The sequence below is a fragment of the Phycodurus eques genome, chromosome 2 (assembly GCF_024500275.1).
Source record: "Phycodurus eques isolate BA_2022a chromosome 2, UOR_Pequ_1.1, whole genome shotgun sequence".
NCBI classification, from domain to species: Eukaryota; Metazoa; Chordata; class Actinopteri; order Syngnathiformes; family Syngnathidae; genus Phycodurus; species Phycodurus eques.
In genome coordinates this window covers 13,955,955-13,969,692 of record NC_084526.1, presented here as the reverse complement: position 1 = coordinate 13,969,692, position 13,738 = coordinate 13,955,955, and the positions used below count along the sequence as shown (strand labels likewise).

Below are 13,738 nucleotides of genomic sequence, written 5' to 3'. Positions count from 1 at the left end.
AAAATCCATTTAAGTATATGGAGATTGGGGCATCAATCCAACTGCACGAAATGAAATGACGCCATATTGTGGAACGCCGACGTACGACAAGTGACGTCTAATCGTCAACGTCGCAAATGCAACCCTGGCGTCCATTTAACATTAAAATAACGCTATTATTAAATTGTCTCATTTAAAACTCCGTATTTACGCATATTTTAGTATTGCGGTATAATTATAATCGCGTGAGAGACAATTAAAAAAATGTTAAAAATAACGTTTAATTGCGAGGGATGATAAAGGAGGAAGAGCTCTCTTGTTTATTCATTCACGTCAGCTCCTCTCCTCTCCCCTCCTTTCCTTTCCTCTCCCCTCCTTTCCTTTCCTCTCCCCTCCCCTCCCCTCCCTCCCTCCCTCCTGCTTTCACACAACGGCCGCCGTCCGTCGTTCCAATCGCTTCTTCTTCCTTCCGCTCAAAAACCACCACCAGTCTCGCCACCATAAACCCGTTTTGGAACCAGGTGAGCAGCCAAGTTTACGTATTGTGTATTGCGCCCGGACGTAGAGTAGCGAAGTGCTTGGTTATAAAAGTGTTTGCTCGGACTGCTTCAATCCTAACTTGGTTCGATTTCCCCCTCGGCGGCTGACTACCACATCTCTTCCGCAGTCGCTGCTTTCATGCTACAAACGAGCGGCGCAGCTAAGCTACCGTCGCCAAAATGTCGTCCCGATTGCTTTTTTTTTTGGGTACTTGTTTACGTTGCACCGTGCCAAAAACAGGCGGCGACGAGTGAGAGAGGGGGCTGGACGAGGAGCCAAGGCTACCAGGCCACACTAGCCCCACTCTGCCCATCCCTGCCCCTCAAAACCGGGATGCCTCACACACATAGGCCCCGTCCGTCTTCTACTAACTTTATGCTCTGTTTTCTTTTCTCATGTGTCAGCAGGATATCATATTATCCAGTCTTACTTTATACTTTCGTTTAAAAGTACACTATTGTGCTTTTCGTGGTACCAGTCACTTTTTTTTTTATTTTATTTTATTTTTTTACACTTGACATTGAACTTCATAGCTTTGGACCTGGAAGAGGCACAGTTACATTGTAGTCCACTATTTTGCATGATAAGGTTCTGAAGTGTATTGTATCTTAAGGGACAAACATATTGCTGCCTCTCCACTAGAGGTGTCACAATTAATCAACAACTAATTGTTCATAAAATTAATCAACTATTTTGATAACCGCTAAATCGTTTAGAGCATTTGTTTAACTTAAAATTGTCCAAATTCTCTGATATCAGCCTCTCGAAAAAGTAAATATTCTCTTATTTATGTTGTCCTTCATGAAAGCTGACTGATTTATCTTTTGTGTTTAATCAAAATGAAAACATTTGCTACATCTAACATTTCATTTGGAAAAGCATGATCACCATTTTTCCCTATTTTCCAAACCACTAACTGAATCATAATCAATTAATGGAAAAACATATTGTAATATGAATAGCCTGTAATTGACAATTAATTGAACCCAAAGCAGCCTCACAAGTGTATACCAAAGTAGTATCCTTTTGCATGTATCAGTACCCAAGAAGTAGCTTTCAGTTTCAAAAAGGTTGGTGAGAAAAACAACATAAGTGAAGTCTGCCATTCTTTGGAACAACATCAGCCCCTCAAACAATACCACATAAACAACAATAATCAGGTAACAAACTAATCAGAAAAAAATGATTTTGCAGTAAACCTTAATGCAAAATTCAGTGGTGTGAAAATGTTTGCCCCCTTATTTGTTTTGCATGTTTGTCACACATAAATGTTTCACATGATCAAACAAATTTAAATATTAGTCAAAGACAATGTATGTGAACACAAAATGCAGTTTTTAAATGAAGATTTTTATTATTAAGGGAGAAAACAAAATCCCTACCTGCATGCCCCTGTGTGAAAAAGTGATTGCCCCCTAAACCTAATAATTGGTTGGGCGACCCTTAACAGCAACATCTGCAATCAAGTGTTTGTGATAACTTGCAATGAGTCTTATGGTGCTGTGGAGGAATTTCAGCCCACTCATCTTTGCAGAAATATTGTAATTAAGCCAGTTTGGAACATTTTCAAGCATGAACCGCCTTTTTAAGGTCATGCCACAGCATCTCAATACAATTCAGGTCAGGAATTTGACGAGGCCACTCCAAAGTCTTCATTTGTTTTTTCTTCAGCCATTCAGAGGTGGACTTGCTGTTGTGTTTTGGAACATTGTCCTTCTGCAGAACCCAAGTTTGTTTCAGCTTGAGGTCACAAACAGATGGGAGGAAATTCTCCTTTGTCTATTTTTTTTTGGGTGGACAGCAGAATTGATGGTTTCATTTATCACAGCAAGTCTTCCAGGTCCTGAAGAAGCAAAACAGCCCCAGACAATCACACTACCACCACCATATTTCATTTTTATTTATTTGTTTTTGTTTTTATTTTTTACTTTTACACCAGATGTTATGGGACACACACCTTCCAAAAAGTTAAACTTTTGTGTCTTCAGGCCACAGTACGTTTTCCCAAAAATCTTGGGGATAATAAAGATGTCTTCTGGCAAAATTGAGACGTGCTTTAATGTTCTTTTTGCTCAGCAGTGGTTTTCGGCTTGGAACTCTGCTATGCAGGCCATTTTTGCGCAGTCTCTTTCTCATGGTGGATTTGTGAACACTGACCTCAACTGAGGCAAGTGAGACCTGCAGTTCTTTGGATGTTGTTGTGGGTTCTTTTGTGCCCTTAAAGATGAGTCGTTGCTGCGCTCTTGGGGTAATTCTGGTCAGCCGGCCACTTCTGGGAAGGTTCACCACTCTTCTATGTTTTTGCCGTTTTTGGCTAATGGCTCTCACTGTGGTTCGGTGGAGTCTCAATGCTGGCTTTACAACCTTTTCCGTACTGATGGAGCTCAATTAATTTTTTTCTCCTCATTTGTTTCTGAATTTTATTAGATCTCGACATGATGTCTAGCTTCTGAGGATCTTTTGTTCTACTTCACAGGCCCTATTTAAGTGATTTCCTGATTGAGGTGTGGCAGTATCAGGCCTGGTTGTGGCGAGAGAAATTAAACTCTGGTATGATAAACCACAGCCATGATTGAATGGGGGGGGGGGGGGGGGGGGGGGGGGGCGGCAATAACTTTTTCACACAGGGCCATCCAGCCATCCATCCATTTACTTTACCGCTTATCCTCACTAGGGTTGCAGGCTGCTGGAGCCTATCCCCAGCTATCTTCAGGCGGGACACGGGGTACACCCTGAACCGGTCGCCAGCCAATTGCAGGGCACATAGAAACAAACAACCATTCTCACTCACATTCACACCTACGGGCAATTTAGAGTCCTCGATCAACCGACCACGCATGTTTTTGGGATGTGGGAGGAAACTGGAGTGCCCGGGGAAAACCCACCCAGGGGACGGGGAGAACATGCAAACTCCACACAGGCGGGGCTGGGATTTGAAACCCGGTCCCTAGAACTGTGAGGCAGATGTCCTAACCAGTCGCCCACCGTGCTGGCACACAGGGCCATGTAGGTTTTGAATTATTATGTTTTTTCTCCCTTCACTCATTCACTGCCAGCCCTCCCAGTTAACACATTTGACTTCTAAAGCCGTCAATGGCAGTGAATGTGTTTAATAATAAAAACCGTCATTTAAAAACGGCATTTTGTGTTTACTTGTTGTCTTTTGACCCTACTGAGGATAAGCGGTATGGAAGATGAATGAATGGGAATTATTTAACTGTGACAAACGCAACAAAAAAAAATCAGGAAGGGGGCACACACTTTAACACAACTGTAAGTGTTTATCCTATTAATCGATTCTATGGAATAATCAATAGAATAATCGATTCTAAAATTATTCGATAGTGACAGCCCGACTTTCCACTGTGAAGTACAGGGGGTCTGCTGTTCTTGGCACCGACATACGTGGTCTCGAGGTTCCGAACTAGTTTGCGCAGCAGTTGGAATACGTTATCACGCAACTCAAGGAGGCACGCTCAGGTACCCCCGTACTTACTGTTTTTCTATGTCAGTCAACGTTCATAAAACGGTTAATTTGTATTTAATTTATTATTTTAATCTTTAACTATCCTAGTAATTCAATTGAAAAGAGAGTCTCATTTGCAATATCGGCCTAGCTGCAGACAGCAAAGTGATATAGTTACATATTTACATGTTAATTTACAATGTAATGGTTCGAGGAATGTCAGGCCGAATGGTCGGCCCCCATACATTTTCATCTGACCAAATCTGGCCCTCTTTGCAAAAAGTTTGGACACCCCTGATCTAGCCAATACCACTCACCATAATTAAATGGAAAAAACTTACAGCTAATCCATTGGAACGGTATCGTCAGTGATCGGCAGATCTCACACATCGATGATCATTATCAGAATTGGCAGCATAAAACCCTGATATGACCAACCCTAGACCTGGCTGTTGCACCTCCAGGAAGTGAAAGTGGAAAAAGTAGAGCAACTAAGCCCTGTAATGCAATTCCTGATTGATTTGATGAGATGTGTATCCTGATTCTTCACAGACTATTATTATTGGTCCAAGAGACTGTGTGTTAAAATCCCTGTCACCAGCCGTATTTGTCCTGTTTGTTAAGCAGGGTAGAAACGTACTGATTTTTAACATATCAAAATTAGCGATGCACCAAATTTTCAGCCGCTGAAATGTTTCGGCTTAGTTTCAGACCAAAAGACTTTTCTCACTAAAAAAAAAATATATATATATATATATATCTGAAAAAACCTGTCATATATTGACGCAATCTTTTAGCTTTGCAGTGGTTGACGCGCACTGTGTACACTATATAGTTAAGAAATATTTGCTATTAACAAGCAATGCACAATAGGACTTTGCTGACGATCCAGTTGAATTGACAGGGATGTCACGCAGAGCCTACAGTCATGGTTTGATAATTACATAGTGCACAATAGCTCAACCATAAATGTGATAGTTAAATTAACGCACATTTGTTGTTAATGTGAACGCACATTAACAACAAAAATTAACATCTTCTGCAATAATTCAAATTTGCATGTTGCAATGAACTATGGGAACCGCGTGGCTTTACCGGCATCATGCTAGTAGCTAGCCCAAACTGGAGTGTCCCTGTTGTCGCCCAACCTTGCTGTTTCATGCCATTTTGTGATGCTCCAGCTACCTACGAACTACAGCTAACGTGGCTAAATGCAATGTTGAGCTGCAGAGGCAAGCGTGCACCTCGTGTCCGTTGTCAACGCAGCAAAAGTCACTAATCATCACCTCCATGACAGCGATTAAGCTATACTTCTGACAAGTATCGTTATCACGAAGGAAGGACGGAGGACAAGATGGGAGAAAGATGGGTATGCCATGCTAATTGCTAAGCCAACATGAAGTTGCAGAACACCAAAATAAGTGATTGGGTGGTACAGTACACTTGTCACATAGGTCTGGCTAGAACCACATTATAACGGAGATCAGCCAAATTCGAAGAGCAAAAATAGAAAGTTAATTAATGTGTGTCTAGAGAGGAAAATACTGTAATACACTATGCTAGACAGATGCAAAGGGACCGGAAATGAATTAGTATGTCACCACTGCTACATCAATAGAGAGAATGGGCCTATAAATTTAAAGTACATTAATATAATACATATTTGTAATATAAGATAACCTTTATTAGTCCCACAATGAAAAATTGGAAATAGAAATTAGCATCATTTCAGCAGCAATAGTGGAAAGAGGAAATCGAAAAATAGCATGCAAGAGAACACATTTGACAGCAAATGCATCCACCATCGCAAGGTTGATACAATAAATATATTAACATAAATACTGAAGCCATAACTTTTTAACGATTATGATTATACAGTAAGTGGCACGGTGGACAAATGGTTAGCACATCTGCCTCACAGTTTTGAGGTCTGTGTGGAGTTTGCATGCTCTCCCCGTGCCTTTCCGGGCACGCCCACCATATGCCAAAAACATTCATAGTAGGTTTAGTGAAGACTCTAAATTGCCCGTAAATGTGAATGTGAGTTCGCATGGTTATTTGTTTATATGTGCCCTGCAATTGGCTGGCCGGTCAGGGTGTACTCCGCCTCTCGCCCAGAGTCAGCTGGGATAGGCTCCAGCTTGCCTGTGACCCTAGTGAGGATAAGCGGTATGGAAAATGGATGGATTATAGATTAATGATTATTTTGTGAAATCTAACAGTTTGCAGAATTATTTCTATTCTGTTACATAATATACTGCCAATAACTCTTATGTTTGTGACATAATTAAAAAAAATATGGAAACAGACACATTTTTCTGGAACTGAATTTCTATAGATTGGCACTCTACAGTCCTAGCCATAAATACAATTTTACTCATACAGTAATTGGCAGTTCTATAATTAATAATAGGCAGTAGTGCTGGGCGAAATTGAGAAGCTCAATTCGATCAATATTTTATTAATGCTCTATGGATCAAGGGGATAATACATTTTATTTTCTATACTTTTCGCTACTCCGTGAGACTTCCGCCAACATGCAGGAGAAGATTCTCGTGACAAGTGAGCCATAACTAATCCCAAAAAAGGGCATTTCCATACTTTGGGAACAACCGTAGTCTGCAAAACGTGGATAAAAGATGTTACGATGAATACGGAGGCATATATTTGTAAAATCACCTAAACATGAACACATTATCGAGTACGATGTATGTATCATGTTAAAGAGAATTGCGAGTCCGTGCCACTCCTGTATTGTAAACAAAACAACTGCGCAGAGTGATCGTGGTGGCAGTTGAAGCCCTTGTCTTTTTGTGTTTGCGCCGTGAACGTAGCAGAAAACATAAAATAGTAGTTTGCCTTTCACGGACGGGATAGAAAGTGTTCATGCGGTTTGTGTATATTAGCATTAGCAGCTACTAGCTAGCTCCATAGCGTGAGCGATCGCAGATCACGCAAATAGTTTGACAGTGTGCCGGCCATTGGTGTCTGAGCTATCTGTTCCGGACAGTTGGGTTTGTACAGTGTGGCTTTCTAAAGAATCAGTGTTGTATTTCTTTTTTTATTTGCTTTATTTACAGATCAGTATATTGTGTTCGTTCAGTCATAGCAATAAATGCAATTTTACTAATACTTGCTGCTTTTGTAGTGTGTGGTATACTCAAGATGACAATAAATAAATAAATAAATCACTCTTAAAACCTCACACCACAGGCAATCAGGCCTTAGCTGACTTTTAACAGAAAAGAGGATTAGTTGTGATTATTTGTCTCTCTACTCTACTTGAGTTGGTAATAAGGGTTGTGCCTGTAACAAAGTAGCTGCTGCTAAACAAAAGTACAGTTTCTTCTTCCTTTGTGTCAATGAGTAATGGATAGTGATATTAAAATTTCACTCTGGTATCAGTACAGTGCAGATATTTCTTCTTGCTGAACATTTTGTACTGGTTGCCAAAGTGACCCATTTTGGATGCCACTTTGACTTTCATCCTCTGTCTCAATGCCCAAAGGGGGTGGGGGTGGCTGGCGTCAGCCACAGTCACCATCACTGCAACCAATGGTCAGGAAGCTCTTGTTTCACTGCCCCCATCAAGCGGTTCTATACTTTGCCAAGCAGCCTGATGCATTTCTCTTAAAAGGTCCACCTTCAAACTCATTCAAGTGGCTGCTGCTCTGATTTTGAGTGTCCACAATACCGCACTACACAGCGTTCCAAATTATTATCCATCCATTCTTTACTGCTTATCCTCATGCAAACTATAGTTTTCTCTGATTTCCTATATAGTTGATACAAATGACAACTGACATAATTTAAGTCATCATGTGTCAGAATATAATTGAAATGTTTTTGAACAAACTAGGGCTGTCACTATTGAATCTTTTTAGAATCAATTATCCTATAGAGATTTTGTCGTCCCCCACAAAAAAAGTTTTTTCAAAGATGTGTGTGAAACAAAAAAAAAACCATATATATATATATATATATATATATATATATATATATTCTTTTTTTCTTTTTTTAGATACACACACACACACACAGTGGGTACGGAAAGTATTCAGACCCCCAAATAGTGATGCTGCCAATTCTGTTTGTGGAGTACTCATACTCGTACAAAATACTACACACGAAGACTACTTCACCAGGCTGACATACACTGGGTATGGAAAGTATTCAGACCCCCTTCAATTTTTGACTTTTTGTTATATTGCAGCCATTTGCTAGAATCATTTAAGTTATTTTTTTCAATTTTTTGCAAATTTACGAATAAAGAAAAACTGAAATATCACACAGCCACAAGTATTCAGACCCTTTGCTCAGTATTTAGTAGAAGCACCCATTTGAGCTAATACAGCCATGAGCCTTCTTTGGAATGATGCAACAAGTTTTCCACACCTGGATTTGTGGATCCTCTGCCATTCCTCATTGCAGATCCTCTCCAGTTCTGTTAGGTTGGATGGTGAACGTTGCTGTACAGCCATTTTCATGTCTCTCCAGAGATGCTCAGTTGGGTTTGAGTCAGGACTCTGGCTGGGCCATTCAAGAACAGTCACGGGGTTGTTCTGAAGTTATTTTAGCTGTGTGCTTAGGTTTATTGTCTTGTTCGAAGGCGAACCTTCGGCCCAGTCTGAGGTCCTGAGCACTCTGGAGAATGTTTTCGTCCAGGATATCCCTGTACTTGGCAGCATTCATCTTTCCTTCGATTGGAACCAGTCGTCCTGTCCCTGCAGCTGAAAAATACAACCGCAGCATGATGCTGCCACCACCATGCTTCACTGTTGGGACTGTATTGGACAGGTGATGAGCAGTGGCAGGTTTTCTCCACACATGCCGCTTAGAATTAAGGCCAAAAAGTTCTATCTGGGTCTCATCAGATCAGAGAATCTTATTTCTCACCATCTTGGAGTCCTTCAGGTGATTTTTTTGCAAACTACATGCGGGCTTTCATGTGTCTTGCCCTGAGGAGAGGCTTCCGTCGGGCCACTCTGCCACTGGTGGAGGGCTGCAGTGATGGTTGACTTTCTAGAACCTTCTCCCATCTCCCGACTGCATCTCTGGAGCTCAGCAACAATGATCTTTGGGTTCTTCTTTACCTCTCTCACCAAGGCTCTTCTCTCCCAATTTGCTCAGTTTGGCCGGACGGCCAGCTCTTGGAGGAGTTTTGGTCGTCTCAAACATCTTCCATTTAAGGATTATGGAGGCCACTGAGCTCTTAGGAACGTTAAGTTGCAGCAGAATTTTTTTTGTAACCATGGCCAGATCTGTGCCTTGCCACAATTCTGTCTCTTGAGATCTTCAGGCAGGTCCTTGGACCTCATGATTCCCATTTGCTCTGACATGCACTGTGAGGTGTATGGTCTTACATAGACAGGTGTGTGGCTTTCCTAATCAAGTCCAATAGGTATAATCAAACACAGCTGGACTCCAATGAGGGTGTAGAACCATCACAAGGATGATCAGAAGAAATGGACAGCACCCGAGTTAAATATATGAGTGTCACAACAAAGGGTCTGAATACTTATGGCTGTGTGTTATTTCAGTTTTTCTTTTTAATAAATCTGCAAAAATAAAAAAAATAAAAAATTCAGTCAATATGGGGTGCTGTGTCTACATTAATGAGGAAAAAAATAAACTTAAATGATTGAGTGAATGAGTGAAAAATTTAAGGCAGTCTGAATACTTTCCGTACTCGGTGTGTGTGTGTGTGTGTATAAAAATGTTTTTACTACTAACATGTATTTTATTCTCATTTATAAGAGCTAGACTTCGATCCTTAAACTGCATATATTGGTACTGAGTGCATGGTATAAACTGTACAGAATTGGAGACAACAAAATCAGCCTTTACTAAAATGGTTAGCATTCGCGATTAACATTTAATAACATAGGTTAAAAGACAAAAACACTAACTTCCATTCAGCTCACTCATACATCATGTTATATGTACATTACACATCAAATAGTCTTAAAAATCACTGACAGACGCTCCTCTGTCGTTCTTGGTAATGCTTTTCCACTGGCCCAACAGGGCGTCTGTCTGCAACAAATGTCTGTGCGGTAAACATGGATAGTGGCCAAATGGTTCCGGGAGGCGCAAATATGCTTTTATTAATACTTTTTATTGCCTTGAGGAAGACATTTTTGTGTCAACGAATTTTTGTGGTCAACTTAGCCGAGGTAGCCAGTTTTTATTTATTTATTTTTCTCCACAGGCCTAAAACCTCAATGCCTGATTCAATAAACTAATGCCGGGGAGCGAGCTTGTCAGCTCTTTTAGGGTCCCTGAAGGTGTGAAAACGACCTCTGAAAAGTATGTGGAGTTTCTGACTGACCACTTCCTTACATGGTACTAAAAGAGGAACCATGCTTTCATTAGCAAAATCATCTTCAAGGATGATTTCAATGTACAATTTCAAAGAAATTCAAGCAGAAACTCTCCAAAAATATAATTGTGAAGCTGCTATCAAATAAGTGGTCCTATCCTATGTCAAAATGTAACTTGACTAATGTTTTTTGTTGTAATAACTTGATTTCATTAAGTATGACCTCCAAATGCTGCAAATCCAATCAATGACTATTTTCGGTTCTTTAAAACCTGTCAAATGTCTTGAAACTATTGTGCATAACATTTTGGGCCAGGCATTTTAAGTTTTTTATTTCCCCAAGAAATATTGTTATCATTGAGAGGTTTGTTTCAAAAACATTTTAATTATCTTCTGACTTTGATGATAAAGTTATGCTGACTATCATATGTATCAACTATTCAGGAAAATAAGAGAAAAATACCATTTGCATAATAATTTGGAACTCAGTGTACAGTCAAGACTGATGACAACATTAAGCCGTTTGATGGCTGCCAGCTAAATATTAATTAACTGACTATATTAAAAGTGATGCAGGGCCTTGTCATGTTGAGTACTTAAGCCTCATTCCCACAAAGTGCGCACTTCTATATCAAGAACGCCATTTGACAAAATTTCCTTTGCCAATGACTTTTTTTTTTTTTTTTTTTTTTTGAGAGTGGAAAATGTCTTTCTGAATGTTCTGAACTCCTGCCTCCATGTAGTCTAGTATTGAGTAAAATAATGCAGTCCATGCAGCGGAGTTGTGCCATAGCGTGGATGTAGCTGAACCTATGTTGTTGTGCTTCCAAAATCAAAATGATTAAATCTTTTGCTCGTCCCTATTCAATAAGGTATACATTTTATTACATTCACATTGTAAAGGGTTCTAAAGAATATGTTGAAGAGGTAGCACCCCACAACGCAGTCAGATGATTGGTCGTGAGTTAATCATCAGCCCTCTTTTAGGTTACAATGGGAAGAACATTGTCAATGTACAAAACACTGTATTATGTTGTGTTTATTGTCTTTAACCCTCAGTTCAAGTGGAGTACCCGTTGTCTCGCTGGTATGCTAGGAGCTAACGCACACCGCAGCAGAAACGCTAGCCTGGTGTGTACCATATCTGAAAAGTACCATAGAGAATTGAACAGTTTGGTGGAAATATGGCTATTCTCATCAATAATAATGGATCTTGTTTATTCACAGATTAACCAGATTGTTTTGTTTGTAGCGTTAGTAAAATAACAGAGAGGGCTCCAAGGTTTAATCACCGTGTAGTGACCGAATCAATGTTTCCTAGCATTTTAAATAAAAATCAGATTAATACAAAATAAAATAAATAATTAAGAAGCAGAGGGAGTATTTCAAAGTCCCCTGTTGCACAGCAAAACTGTTCCGGCACAAAGGCATACAGATCCACCATTCTGCAAGGCCATGCAGCTGAACAGGACAGGCTTGAAACAACAACGTTTCATAGATAAGTCTCAATCAGTATTTGAGGTTGGTTGTTACAATGATGGCATGATGCTTCAGGTCTAGCAGTGATAAACAGTAAAACGATTAGGATGTTATTTTAATATTCGGCAACACACAGAAATTGACCTTGCCAAGATATCCACATGAATAATGATCACTTGCAAACACGTGTGGGGGGGCCGAATTAATGAATTAATTTTGTATATTTTTTTTGTATATTTAACCAACCCATTCTTTATCAGCATGTGAGAATGTACCCCAGCTAAGAGGTTTAGAATAGCTAATGATGGTGTCAGCACTTGCAGTACTCTGCTCCGCTGTAGCCAGGGTTTAAAAAAAAAAAAAAAAAAAGGGAACCAGAAGGCTGATGAATCTGGAGATACAGAGGCCTAATGTTTCGAGCCCGTGCATTCCAGCCTCTACTATTTAATGAGTGCTAGGGAAGCCCTTAAAGTGGAATAAAGGCTACAACATGCAACTTGAACATAATTGCCTCTTTATTAAAATGGAAAAATGATGGGAAATCCACTAATAATCCAGTTTTAGCCTTGCTACTCAGTGTCGCTTACTAGACTTTCATGGTTTTGTTAACACCAGTGTATAAGTTGGCAGACATATATTGATATGATAATCAAGTTCAAAATCACACAGCTAACAATGAGCCAGCTAACAGGCTAATCACACAGCTAACAACGAGACAGCTAACAGGCTAATAGCATGCGGGTACCAAGTTTAGCAGCTAAACAACCACCATAACAGTGTTATAAGCTGGACAAAAGTCAGCTACTAAGCTGAACCAACTTGTCAACATCTTAATCAAAAAGTGGACCAGGAAACCATAAGACTAAAGTGCTAACCACCTGCCTTAAAGCTAAACAATAGTCAAAGAGCGGGCCAAAAACCAAGCTGCTAACAAGTTAATCAACAGTCTTACCAATTCCTAACCACCAATGAACACTCTTGCGAGCTTAACTGCAGGTGGCTAACATCAGCAAACTGATAAGTAAACCAACCACCTCAGAAGCTCACCAGGCTGCACCAACATCAGGCTGTTTACCCAACCTTTGAACATGCTAACTAGCTATCAAGCTACAGGCTGTAAGTAGTAATTTAGAACTTAGTTTAGAAGCTAAACAGTTGTTAGCAGTTTTTTTTCTTGGTATTTTCGCTGACAACTTAACCAACACACTTACCAGCTAACCAAGTTAAAACAAAATAAGAATAAAGGGCTAATCACCGTCTAATAGTCCAGCAAGCCAAACAGCCAGCTAGCATGCTAAGAACCAACTTACTGAGAGTTTCACCAACAATACACTGTAACAATTTACCAGCTAACCAACAGTAAGCGAACAGGCTTACGACCAATTAACTGTCTCAGAGGCTAAACAACAGCCAGCTAAATATGCATAGGAGTGACCTTCTAACAAGTTAATCAACCAGCTGTGAAGCTTACCTTGCTAAGCCATAGGAGGCTAACAGAACAAAACATCACTGGTGTTGAACCTACTTCTGTTTACTTGGGTAAAATGTTAATGTTAAGACCAAGTAGTTTGCTTTGTTTGCTCCTGTTGTTGTTATGTAGCATGCAGTGTCTTGATTAGACTGTTCCACGACAAAACCTTTTCAGTGTTTCCAGTCACTGTTCATCCTGCTGACATTGCCCACTTTGTGCCCTCTTCAATGTAATTTTAGATTGTGTGTTTGTGTGTGTGTGTGTGTGTGCGTGTGCATGCGCGTGTGTGTGTGTGTGAACATTGTGTCTAATGGTTTGTCGCCCTTCCTCCATCTGTCTTTTCTGACTATCTTTTTTTGTCGTCTGTCGAGGCATCGGTGGTTACACTGGCTTGGGTAGTAGCCATTTTGATTGTTTTGACTGACAACTGCTCAGCTGTTAGTGAAATTTGCTTCAAGCTGAAGTTCCAAATTCATACATG

At 40.1% G+C, this 13,738-nt stretch overlaps 1 protein-coding gene across 1 annotated transcript in view; it reads left to right on the top strand.

Annotated features, from left to right (window-relative positions):
• Positions 1–389: 389 nt before the first annotated feature.
• znf710b (zinc finger protein 710b) overlaps positions 390–13,738 on the top strand; it is a 35,282-nt gene continuing 21,933 nt past the window's right edge. Inside the window, exon 1 of the mRNA XM_061668220.1 lies at positions 390–500. The gene's annotated coding sequence lies outside the window, so the exon portion shown is untranslated. The remainder of the gene's footprint in view (positions 501–13,738) is intronic.